Source organism: Lycium ferocissimum, chromosome 4 (genome assembly GCF_029784015.1).
Source record: "Lycium ferocissimum isolate CSIRO_LF1 chromosome 4, AGI_CSIRO_Lferr_CH_V1, whole genome shotgun sequence".
Lineage (NCBI taxonomy): Eukaryota > Viridiplantae > Streptophyta > Magnoliopsida > Solanales > Solanaceae > Lycium > Lycium ferocissimum.
Window position 1 is genome coordinate 45212100 of NC_081345.1, and position 12642 is coordinate 45224741.

The 12642-nt window shown below is 32.0% G+C and overlaps 1 pseudogene; it reads right to left on the reverse strand.

Annotated features, from left to right (window-relative positions):
* Nucleotides 1-2724: 2724 nt before the first annotated feature.
* On the reverse strand, nucleotides 2725-10907 carry LOC132054098 (protein DETOXIFICATION 19-like; annotated as a pseudogene).
* Nucleotides 10908-12642: the final 1735 nt, after the last annotated feature.

Below are 12642 nucleotides of genomic sequence, written 5' to 3' on the forward strand. Positions count from 1 at the left end.
CCTACACCTGGGGGATGGAGTGGGCGTGGGGGGGTTGGGTTGAAGAGATAACCGTTGCAAAGTAAAGAAGAAAATAGAAGACAACAATTTGGAAAAATGTGTTTGGTGAAAACAATATGTTGTGAAAATGTGTTTGATTGTGGAAAAAAACAAGACAAAAGTGTGAACGTATTATTATATATGTACACGTGGAGAAAGGTTAAGAACATAACGGTAAGTCAATTTAATTAAATGGACTTAATGTTTAAGAAAAGAGACATCAATTTGGAAAAATGTGTTTGGTGAGAAAAAATAATTGGGAAAATGTATTTTGATTAGAAGAGTTAAAAAGGACGAAAGTATGTATGGGAGATATTGCAGACGTGGAGAAAGGTTAAGGACATAACGGCAAGTATATTTAATTAAATAATTAAATGGACTTAATGTTTGATTGCCATTTGCAGGGTGAATCAATCAATCAATATCTAATATATAGCATAAAGCTAGACATAGACAATTCTATGAGACGCCTCTTTATGACTTCCATTGGTATTTATTTTTTTCTCCTTCTTTTTGATATTTTTTCTCTTTTTTCCCATTTATGTGTTGTATTTAAAAAAAAAAAAACTCAAAAGTCACAAAGTTAATTCTCTTAATTATGTTTAATGTACTATGTTAAAAAACTGAAAAGTAACTTCTTGTAATTCTCTTAATTATGTGACATCAAGTGATATGGTGTCATGATTAATTCATGATTGGAATATTATATTATAAAATAATTGGATGGAGAATAGTGAAAAAGCTAAAAAAGGAAAAGAAGGTTGAAGACCAAAGACTTACCTGGCAACGTTTGTTCGCAAGGCCTGATAGGGTTGTAATTTTGTGGCTATGCACACTGCATGCGTAAAAGGGTTTTTGAAATTCTAACTCTTCCTCTTTATTTTGGACTCAGTTATTTTATTTGGACTTTTTTCTATACCTAATATTTTATAAGTCACAATTTTTACATAATTTTGGATAACTTGAAACCCAGAGTTTAGAACATTGGACATAGAGAGAGATTGGAGCATTACCTTCTCTTCTTTGTAATACCCATTTTTACGTTTTTATTCGGATGATTTGTTATTTTTTCCTCCATGTCTATGTGGAGCTAAACTCTTTAGTTCTAGGGTTTTGACTAAAAAACGAAAGTTGACGTTTGATTATCGTTTATATCTATTGATTTTCATCTTTGGGTTATTTTTTTATTCTTGTTCTTAATTGTTTGATATTTGAAGAAATAATTAGACACTATCTGTGGCGTGTGAATTAAACTAGGGATAGAGAATTTGCATGCATAATAATAGAGCTTGTTCAATTAATCATTTCACTAATGAGGATAGGAATATACCCTTTAGCCTTGCTTGGTTGAATACGGAGAAGTAAATGCGTTCTTGTTACCTCTGGCGACCATAGGAATATAGGCATTATAGTAGCATCTACAGGCTTGTGAGCAACTCGGAAGATACTCATAAAATTAACATCTAACCCGTCAACCAGTAACCTATATGTAGAACAATTTGAAGACTCAACTGGACTGTTAGTGGTCATAGCCTTAGATCTATCTCTTCTCCGATAAAAATCAGCTCTTTCTTGATTGAAGTTCGTTATTTGTTTTCTTTTATTTGTATTTAGTTTATAAATATAAATTTGGATTTTATTTCTTGTTTAGATAATTAGCATTAATTTAATTTAGTTGACGGTTAATCATAAGTCTTTGTGAGTACGATATCTGGATTTTAAATCCTATATCACTTGTACGATCGCATATACTTGCGTTTGCGTTTGGAAGCAACACTAGTAATCACCAGAACTTATCATTAGGCTAGAATTTGTTGACAATGCAAATCCTTGTCGATCCATCCGAAAATTCTAGCGATCGGTCGTAGACTTGTAGCCAAGTTCTGACCCGCAAGTTATACGGCAAGGAACCTATTCTAGTTAAACTCTTTAAAAAGGGGTCAAAACTTATGTAGCGACGCCATTTACGTAACTATGGGCCTAACTTGGGCTCCCAAATCGGTTGTTTCTTGTGGTTGGCCCAATAGGTACGGATTAGTGATGATACAAAAAGTAAAATTTTCACAAACAGCTACCTTTTAGCTCCTTCTAACAACCTATAACTACATGTTCTACATTTACAATTCGTAGCTGGAGGACCCTATATTTAGCTAGTAGTCGCGTCAACTTAAATATAGGATAAATATAACGGAAATACACACACTGAGAAAACTGAAAGTGCTATATTTATGGAAACAAAATCTATTCCAATTTAAATTAAAATCAGTTTTTAATATTCCCTGATTCATGCAAATATCCTCCCATTCCATATCCGATCTCATATCTCATTCAAACAGCTAACAAGATGCTATGTTATATTGGTGGTTTAATAAGATTTGAAAAGTCTACTCTATATAAACTGATTTGACCTTTTGTTTTGGATTTATGTTTTAATAGTTGTATTTCGTATATATTTTGGCTATATTTTAGTTGCATTTTGACTGATCTGTTAGATACTACTTATTCTGGTTTACTGTTAACTATATTTCATATATATTTTACATATATTGGGAGTGTATTTAGATGAAATTTTAACTTCTGTAACACACTGTACATTAAAAGTGGACTTATGGAATATATCTAAGTTATATTTGCTGTATATTTCGACTGTATTTAAATGGTTAAATATACTACAAAAAATTACAGTTATGGTGAAGAACAATAAACACGAATTAACTGAAGAAACATGTGAAAAAAATAAACAATACAAAATATACTTAAAATGCACATAAAATATAGATCTGTTAAGTCACGTATCCGTAATAACCGTACGAAAAAAAAACTAAAAAATACAAACGAACTAAATATACTGAAAATACAACAAAAATATATAGGTTAAATACACGGTGAAATGTAAAAATCAGTATAGAATCTTACCTTTTTTGGGAATTAGATTTGAATGATGAGTGAAATTAATGAGTAGTTAATTAGAGATAAACAAGGGAGATGAACTATTGTAAAACTGATTTGGAATTGGAGGAAATTAAGGGATATTGGGCATAATGGCGTGTATTTAGGGGGATAGGAGAGAGGGACCTTTTTTTTTGGCTTAAATTTAGGGGTGTGGGAAGTTATAGTGGTAAAAAAGTGGTAGCTATAGGAAGTAAATATATTATATTTTAGTTATTAAATATAATTATTGTAAAGTTTAGTTATGTTCCATAAATAGGTAATAATGTAAGCTATGCCAAATAAATTTTAGTAGTATCAAACCCCTAAGGTTTGAGAAAAATCATACAATACGAAATATGTTCAAGTGAACCCAATATCAATATGATAAAGTAAAAATTTCATGGGGTATTCTATTGGGACACCGTTATTTAATTTGTATCTAATTTTTAATTTTTTTTGCATGTCTATCCACTTTAGAATAAGTTCAGACATGCGGTGTCAATTTGTGAAAGTTGGCTTGATGTCTCCTTATGGAATAAGCCCTATTTTATAACACAAAGTTTAGGGTTTTGCAAAATGTCAAGAAATGATATTCCATTTATTCTTTATTAAGTTCACAAAAATGAATGAATTCAGCTACCATAATAAATTACATATTCCATAAAAATCAAGCACTCGAAGTTTCAATTTCGAAACCATACATTAAAATATGAAGTTAGGTTTTAATAATTTAATTCATTGACTAATTAACTTCAAAACATCGCATGTCTGAAATTATTTTAAAGTAGGTAAACTTATCAACTTTTACGCACTGCAAATACAGCTTAAATTGTGGTACCAAAATTTTGTATCTGTGTACTTCAGCACATGACAAAAGCAAATAGCTAATTAAGAGAAAATGAGTTGAAATAAGAAATTGAAAGTCAGAAACATGAAAAAGAAATGAATGTAAATGGATGAGGAGAATTTAGAATTGAATAGGGAATACTAACTAATGCTAGAGAAAAATTTACCATTTTTTTGTTGCTCATATTTGCTGCCTCAACCAAATAAGAAAATGTTAAAAATCTGGAAACACTTATTAATAGTAATAGTTATATAAATTACTCCATATGTTATATATAATAATATAATATAGTATGTTTGAGACCATATGTATTTGGGACCTAAGGCAATTGACTTCAATAGTTTTATCGTTCAGTTGTCGTTGTGTAGCATAAATATATTACGTAAAAAACCACAAATTTTAAAAAAATAATATTATATTAAAATTATTATTTCAAAATATAATAAGTTTAAGATAAAGAAAAAGTTTCAATTTTGAATATGTTTCTTGATAGCGAAAACAAGACATACCAGCATGGCATGCACTTGATATACCTGACCATGTAGGTTGAACTTGAAAGCAAGGAGACCAACAATTGGCATGCCAATGAAATATAATGTAGCCAAGTTGATGCACATAGCCAAATGCTGCCATCCACATCCCCTAGCCACCCCTAATGATCAATTCAATTACAATTTATCCTTTAGCAAGGTCATGTATGTTGAATGCAAAAACTAATGAGTTAGGCCAAATATTTGTTTCCAATTAACCATCAACTCTTTTGTACAACAATATTTCAGTAGACATGAAATTTAAGAATCTGACCTGATAAAATTCCTTGAAAGAAATCGAATATGAAGGATATTAAGAGCAGAGGCATCATCGCGGCAAACTTGTTTATTATTTCAGTGTTATCACTGAAGAGGCCAACCCAGAAATTATGACAAAAAAATAGAGCCAAATCATCAACTAAAAGAGCAAGAAAAATACATAGCTTGAGAGTAACAACCATAGCATGCTTAGCTTTGGCAGGATTTCCAGCTCCTAACTCATTGGCCACCCTGGTACTGCATATATTTTGAAATGCATGCACGTTAATTTGTTGTCAGTAACAGTCAGTGACCAGAGGCGGATCTAGGATTTGAAGGTGCCGGGTGCCACAATTTTCTTTAATATACATCTTGTTAGGAATGTATATTTGGGTCGGGTCCATTTCTTTTTAATTTATTCGGATCAACTTAATAGGCTTTTGTCTTAATTTGCAAATATGAAAATTACATCCCAAAAATCAAGAAACGAACATGATTGACATCTTAAATAAGGAATCACACTCATTAACATCCATTAACAATAGAAGTAAAATCTACATTTTCACCAAGGGACTTGCATCTCTTATATATATATATATTAAAAAATGAATTAGCACAAGTAAAATAACATCTTCAATAAGGGAATTACACCAATCAAAATAAGAAAAATAATAGAAAAACTCTTCAATAGGTAAATACTTTAATAAGTAAATGTAGAATTAGATAAACTACAAAGTTCTCAAAAATAAATCATAAATTTCATGTTTTTTTCTAAGCAATGCTTACGAAATTTCCATCACAATTTAAGTAGTAAAGTGATTTAAATTGAATTTAACAATTATAGAATAACATAAATTTTTATGATACACTCCCTCCGTCCATTTTTATTTGTCCATTATACTAAAAATATATGTCCACTTTTACTTGTAAGTTATATAGTTTGGAAAACGAAGACATAATTTACCATTTTATACCTATTTTACCCTTATTATTAAGTACTCCAATTCATTTCTCACTTTATTTATTGTTTATTAAGAGTGTCCCTGGTCAAATGTAGACAAGTAAACATGGACGGAGGGAGTAATAAATAAAAAAAATTATAAAAAAAAAAATTGAATTTTGATCTCAATCCACAATTCCCATTGAGACCCAAGTTTTTTGATTTAAATACTCATAGATTTGAGGTTAAGAAAAATACTTAATTTAAGGGATTTTGAAGTTTCTATTTGTGTGTTCTCACTAGAGATCACGGATAAAATAATAGAAAAGAGGAAAATCAATATAAATAATAAAAAGATAAATAGAAAATTGGGAGGGCCGAAAAGGGAATTACTGGTACAAAGGAAGTATAAATTGCAAAGGAAAACGGGAGTCGAAAAATGTTCAAGATAAATTCAAACTTGTGTCTGTCAGCCGTGGCACCTTTATCTAATTTACGACTGGGGGTGGCAGGATCAAATATTTAACCTAATTTAAGCAAATTACAACATAAGTATATAAAAAATTTATTAATTGAGGGGTGCCATGCCACCCCTATTGTAAAGGGTGGATCCGCCCTTGTCAGTGACAGAATCAAGAATCCTGATAACGGAAGAGAAAAATGAAAAAAAAGAAAAAAGAAGATATACTATAAAATTTCCTTTATCTTAAAGGGATTCAACAATTTATATATGTAAAAATATTAAATTTTAGACAAAAGGGATTCTCTTAAACGTGCTTCTTTAAATTTAGCTCCGTCGTGGGGTATGGCTTAAATAATTGTTATATTGTCTATGCAAGTCAAACCGTTCTAACAAGTCATTTACCTTATCTTTTAGTAACTAATCTACGTTATCATAAACGGTACGGTTACCTGTAATTATTTCTTATGCGACTTCATAATGTAGACGTTCCTATGTTGCTAGACGTCAGTGTATAACAGTTTATCTCATATTTTTACTCTATCAAGTTACCTAAAAGATATCTACACATAACCTTCTATAAAAATTGAGATTTAAATAAGGCACATGGCAAATCAGAATTTTCGGTGGATGTTTCTGTTGAAATTTGGTATTTTTGACGGAAAAATAGTTAGAAACAATTGCAAAGAGTGCAATCCGTCTAAAATTTTGATTTTTCTAATAGTGGCAGGTTACCTGCTACATTAGGTAAAGACAACTTGAAATGATATTAGTTGATTAAATTCATAATTTGTATTTCTTTATGTCACACTGTCAGTATATAAAAGTTAATGCTCATGCATGGTACATTACCTTGCAGCTGCACTCAGACCATACGACACCATGTAGGCAATGGTTTTAGTATTAACACTGTAAAGTCACAACCAAAAACAAATAGTGTCTGGTAGACTAAATTTTAGCCTTTAATAATGTGAAAATGCGATGGGTTAAAGTAGAAAAGCTTAATTAATTACCTCATTGCAATCACAGAAGTTGTTTCTGAGTTTGACATCAAACCAGCTAATAACACAAGAATCTCCAAAGCCCAGTACTCCAAATTGTATAATCAAATTGCGAAATTATGGGTTCGAAACGCGAGAACACAGGATCAAGCCAAGTCCTGACATGCCTAAATAGAATTTATATCTTATTCGTCTAGTAAAGAAAAGGAGGGGAAATTGACTCTGCCTATTCTAGTACAATTACGTTGAAAGGGTAGACTAGAAATCTCTAGTAAAATGCTCACGCGTAATCCAATAGAAAGTATATTACATAGTCCATGGATTGACGACTTACCTTTTTAGTGGCTCACGCACTTACATTAATACACGAACTCTACGAACAAGGGGTTTAGGTTACGCGTATTTTCAATATAATCAAGTACATTTTGTTGGGTCCTACACATTTTACATAGTATAATTAAGGATTGATGACTACTCATTCAGTGACTTTGACAGTAGACATTCAGATCACTTACAATACACGACCTCTACGAAAGGAAGGGTCTAGATTAGGGGCCTTTTCAATATATTTCTTTTCCTACTACTATGTAAAAATATGAAACGTGCTCCTAAATCAACCACAAAAGCTAATAATGAGGCAAAGATGGTCCAAAATCATATAAGGAGACTCATTTCTTATCTCACCACTGATGTGGGACTTCTAACACCTCCCAGGACTGAACATCTGGAGCTAGCTTAGACTATATAACATGGGGGCCTAATTGAGATTAGTCTTTCTCTGATACCAGGTAAAATAATGGATATTGATTCTAGCTCAACTTCAAAAGCTAGCTCATGAGAAAATGATTGCTCATGACCATATAAGGATATCGCAGCTCATTCTCTCAACCGCTGTGAGACGTAAAAACTAGAATAACAAAAATTAACATATATGAGGTTACTCACCATATCATGGCAGCAGAGGGCAAAGCCAACTTCAAGTTTGTAAGGATATGATCAAATGACACGAACGAGAGACCATCCCTCCATATGTGACTGAATCTCTTCAAAAAAAAAAAAAAAAAAAAAACACGTATACTCCCAACATGAGGACCGAAATCCAAATTGAAATCGAAGCTGCTAATGGTGCTCCTTTAAAACCAAGACTTGTCCAATGAACCAAGCCGTAGGCAATGCCAATGTGTATAACTAAAGATCCAACTGAACACACAACAAGAGGCATTATAATTGATTGTGCTTGAAGAAATGCCAAAACATTTTGCAAGAAGCCATATGCAAATAATCCTGGTATGAGGAATTTCAAGAACACCCCTGCTTCTTTTGCTATGTCAGGATCTTGATGAAGTAAAATGAGAATTTTATCAGAATACCACCAGATAATAGCAATTGTTGTAGAAAATAAGAATGATATGATGCATGATATTTGAAGATGTATCCCGATCATCTTGTACATTTTAGCTACATACCCTTGGCCGCATAATGTCTCAAATGCACCACTTAAGCCAACCTATGTTAGAGATTTCATTAGTAGTGTCGACATCTAAGAAAGTCAATAAATAAATAAATTGAAATAATAATATTATTGTAATAAAATGAAACTCAAAAATATAATATGTCGATGAGATTTTTATAATCTTCGTCTAAGCCGTCATGCACTACTATAAATTGGAATTAGCTAATATCAATCGCTAAATAGCTCATCACCAAATATATAATCCGTTACAAATAACCAATATATGATATCTATCGCTAAATAGAATCAGTGGTAAATTTTTGTTGTTTAGCAATGAAGTATGTCCGTCGCTAACCTTTTTTCAGTGAAAAGTGCAACCAAAAAAAAAGAAGAAAAAGAAAGTTCCTAAGGTAGTGCGCTGGCCATTTGTTAATATATGCAAGGGAAAAGGGTCAAATATACTCCTCTACTTTAGTTTATTGGTTAAATTTGTCCTTCGTTAGTCAAAGTAATCAAATATACCCCTCTGCTAGCCAAGTATAGACGTATACCCCTTGAATGGATAGAAATCCCAAATCAGCCAAAATTACTCAATTTCAATTAAAATTATCCGACCCGTCTCTTATAACCCGACCCGCGACCCCATCTCCTCTCCCTCACTGTTGCTTGCTCCATAGCCATCATTGCCGGCAAGCTCGTGACACGGAGCTCCGGCGAGCTCGTGACACCACAGCTCCGGCCACTATCACATCAAAGCATAGGTAAGAAAGAGGCGGGCAAACAAATGGCTCCGAAGAACTTGATTTTCAAGGCTCGTTTTTTCAACATTCAAGAGCACAATGTTCTGTTCTTATTTGAAAGTGAAAGCTTGTTTTCAACATTCTTTAATATACTGAATTTAGTAGTACTAACGGTTCCATATGTTGAATTTAGTAGTACTAACGGTTCCATATGTTGAAAGATAATCCTGGGTTCTTCCTCCATGGCACGTCAAAAAATTCTAGCTGGCATGGGTTATGAATTTAGACTTATGGTACGTTCATTCTAGGAGATTCTGTATTTTTACTACAACTCGCATTTTTTGGCCAGTTTAGGTTTTGGACCTTGTTTAAGAAAATGCTCTGGTGAAGATGTGGCGTGTCATTTGCTAATCAAAGTAGGAGCAAATGATGTGATAGTGGCCGGAGCTTGCCGGAGCTCTGGTGTCACGAGCTGGCCGACAATGATGGCTATGGAGCAAGTAACAATGAGGGAGAGGAGATGGGGTCACGGGTCGGGTTATAAGAGACGGGTCGGATAATTTTAATTGAAATTGAGTAATTTTGACTGATTTGGGATTTCCATCCATTCAAGGGTATATGTGTATACTTTAGCTAACAGAGGGGTATATTTGACTACTTAACTAACGGAGGGCAAATTTAACCAATAAACTAAAATAGAGGGGTATATTTGACCCTTTTCCTTATATGCAATGCATGATCCAGAAAAACTTGCAATCTCTTGTAATATTTTATAGGACCATAAGGTTAGCAAGTAAATATTGATCAACAACATATACATAATTATGGAAGTAATTATTGTTATTCTTAAGAGGAAAAAAGTAAGACACATAGATTAAAACGGAGGAGTAACAATTAATGAAACTAATAGTTTTAGCAGCTTAAATCCTCATTATGTGTAGCAAAGTGCTAAACCAAAATGCACAGTAAACAGTTTTCTAAGGCACTCCTAGACCTTTATTAAAGGATTTAAGTTATATGAATAAATAGTGTAAAGTATTTTGTATTATTACGACAATTTTATTGGTTATACTATATTATTGTAGGTAAATTTCATCCGATAATGTAAAAAATCTATGAACTTTCAGTGCACCAATCTTTAACTCTTATTGATATGCAATGCTCCAAGAAAACTTGCAAACTCTTCCATAGTTAGAACCTCTCTATAATAGTCATCCTTTGAAACAACATTTTACTATAATGGTCAAGTTTTCTCTTAAATCGATTTTAATTTTCATGTTATATTAAATTATATGTTTGGTATAACAACATTTCACTATAACAACAAAAAATTATCCACACAAACAACGTCGTTATAACGGGATGTTTATCTCAATGTATAAATAAATCATGTAATAAGAGGAAATAATATTTGGATGCTCACCATGAAAGACAAACCAGAGATCTCAGCCCATGAATTACCAAGATTTGAGGCAGCAAGTTCAAGTTTACCAAGATGACCGACAAACATGACAGAGACAAGGTTAACGAAGTAGAAACAACTAGTCACAATAATCACTGGCAAAGAGAACAATGTCTGTTTCTTGGCTTCTTCAACATCTACTACCTTATTAATAATAGAAATAATCCACCATTTGTTTGTGTCCAATGATGCTTGAGGCAACATAGGACTTTTGAGACTACTTGTTGATGAGCTATCTATGGTCATATAAATATCTCTCTCTTATTATGATTGAAGGACTATTCTGTTTGCTTCCTTGTTCACCACTATCGTCTTTTATACTTATATAAAGGGCAGTCCGGTGCACAAGCATCCCGTGTTAGCATGGCCTGAGGAAGGGCCACATCCAAGGGGGTGTGAGACAGCCCAATCTAATGCAAGTATTAGTAGCTGGCTACTTCCACGATTCGAACCCGGTCACACAGAGACAACTTCACCTTTGCTCTAAGGCTCCCCTCCAATTTTTTATTATATATAATCAGTGTAATTTAACTTGTTATAGAGTAGCACGTTACTTGTCATTTATTTTAGGTTATCACTCAATAATATTAAGATCTTAACTTATTATATAATTTTTTTTTATATATTTAATGTTGTAGTACGCAAATTGCTTTAATCTTAAGAGTATTATAAGACTCAATTTTTATGGAAGGTCATATATAGATATGACAGTGTAGAATTCTTTTTACCCCTTTACTTGTCACAGCAAGTAATATATCTTATTTTCAAGATTACAAATCACACATTTTATATATGAAGCGTTATCGATACGCAGTACATAGAATTAAAACTCGATAGAATTACATGCAGTTAGTTTTTAAGCAAACTGTTTATATATAGATTTTCTTATACCATCATGAAATTACATGCAATTATTTATTATTTGTTGTGGTAGTCATTGAAGACGTAAGAGGAAGCGAATTCATTGATGACATGATGGTAACGATTGTATGTATAAAGCCACGCGAAGAATTACCTAAACTACCCGATTTTAGTTATATTTGTAGTGTATATTAAAATGCAAGTTTACCTATTTCGGAATAATTTCAGATACACGGTGTTTGAAATTTTATATGGCTGAAGCTTATTACATATAATTAAAACTCACTTATTTTTGCTTGAAGTTCTCACACATATGACAAAAGATTGTAAGGGATCGTTTGGTTCATGGCATTAAGTTTGATGATATTCTGTCTTAAATTAAGTTTGATGTTAAATTTAATATATTTGGGCATCTCTCTAAGTTTTTTTCAAATAAATTTATACATTATACGTAAAAAAATACTATAAGGCATAATAATTAACAATTCAAAATATTTTGAGAGTCGTAAAAAAAACAATTTAATCTTTGGCCGCAACATATATATTAATTTGGGCATGAAATCTTTAAGTCAAATAAATTCATACATTTGGAAACTACGTAAAGAAAATACGGGATAACTTAGCCCACAAACCAAACGGCTCCTAAATAGTTTGGCGATAATTATAATTAACTATAATTCAAAATAAAATTTAAAATACAATATTTGAAAAAAATACAGAATGATCCGACTTAATGGCCAGGTAAAAAAGACTTGTTTATATATCTCTAAATACCCATTTGTTTCATTTTATTTTCAAGAAGTATAGTCTTGATTAGACAATTATCTCGCAATGAGAAAGGGAAAATCAAAGACCTAATTGCATATATATATTTTGCACATTTGTTAGGACATGTTAGGGATTGGTAGAAGGAGAAGGAGAAAATCCCTTATTTTTTGGAGGTAGATTTTCTTAAAAGCTCATTTGACATGAATTTAAAAATAATTCATTAGAATAAATTTATTCAAGTTTAAAAAGAGTGGGGATATCTGAACCAATTACTCCATCAAACTTGCTGTTATTTTATTCAACTCCTTCCCACCTCGGTAGGAACCCTTATTCCAACAATCAAAAATATATA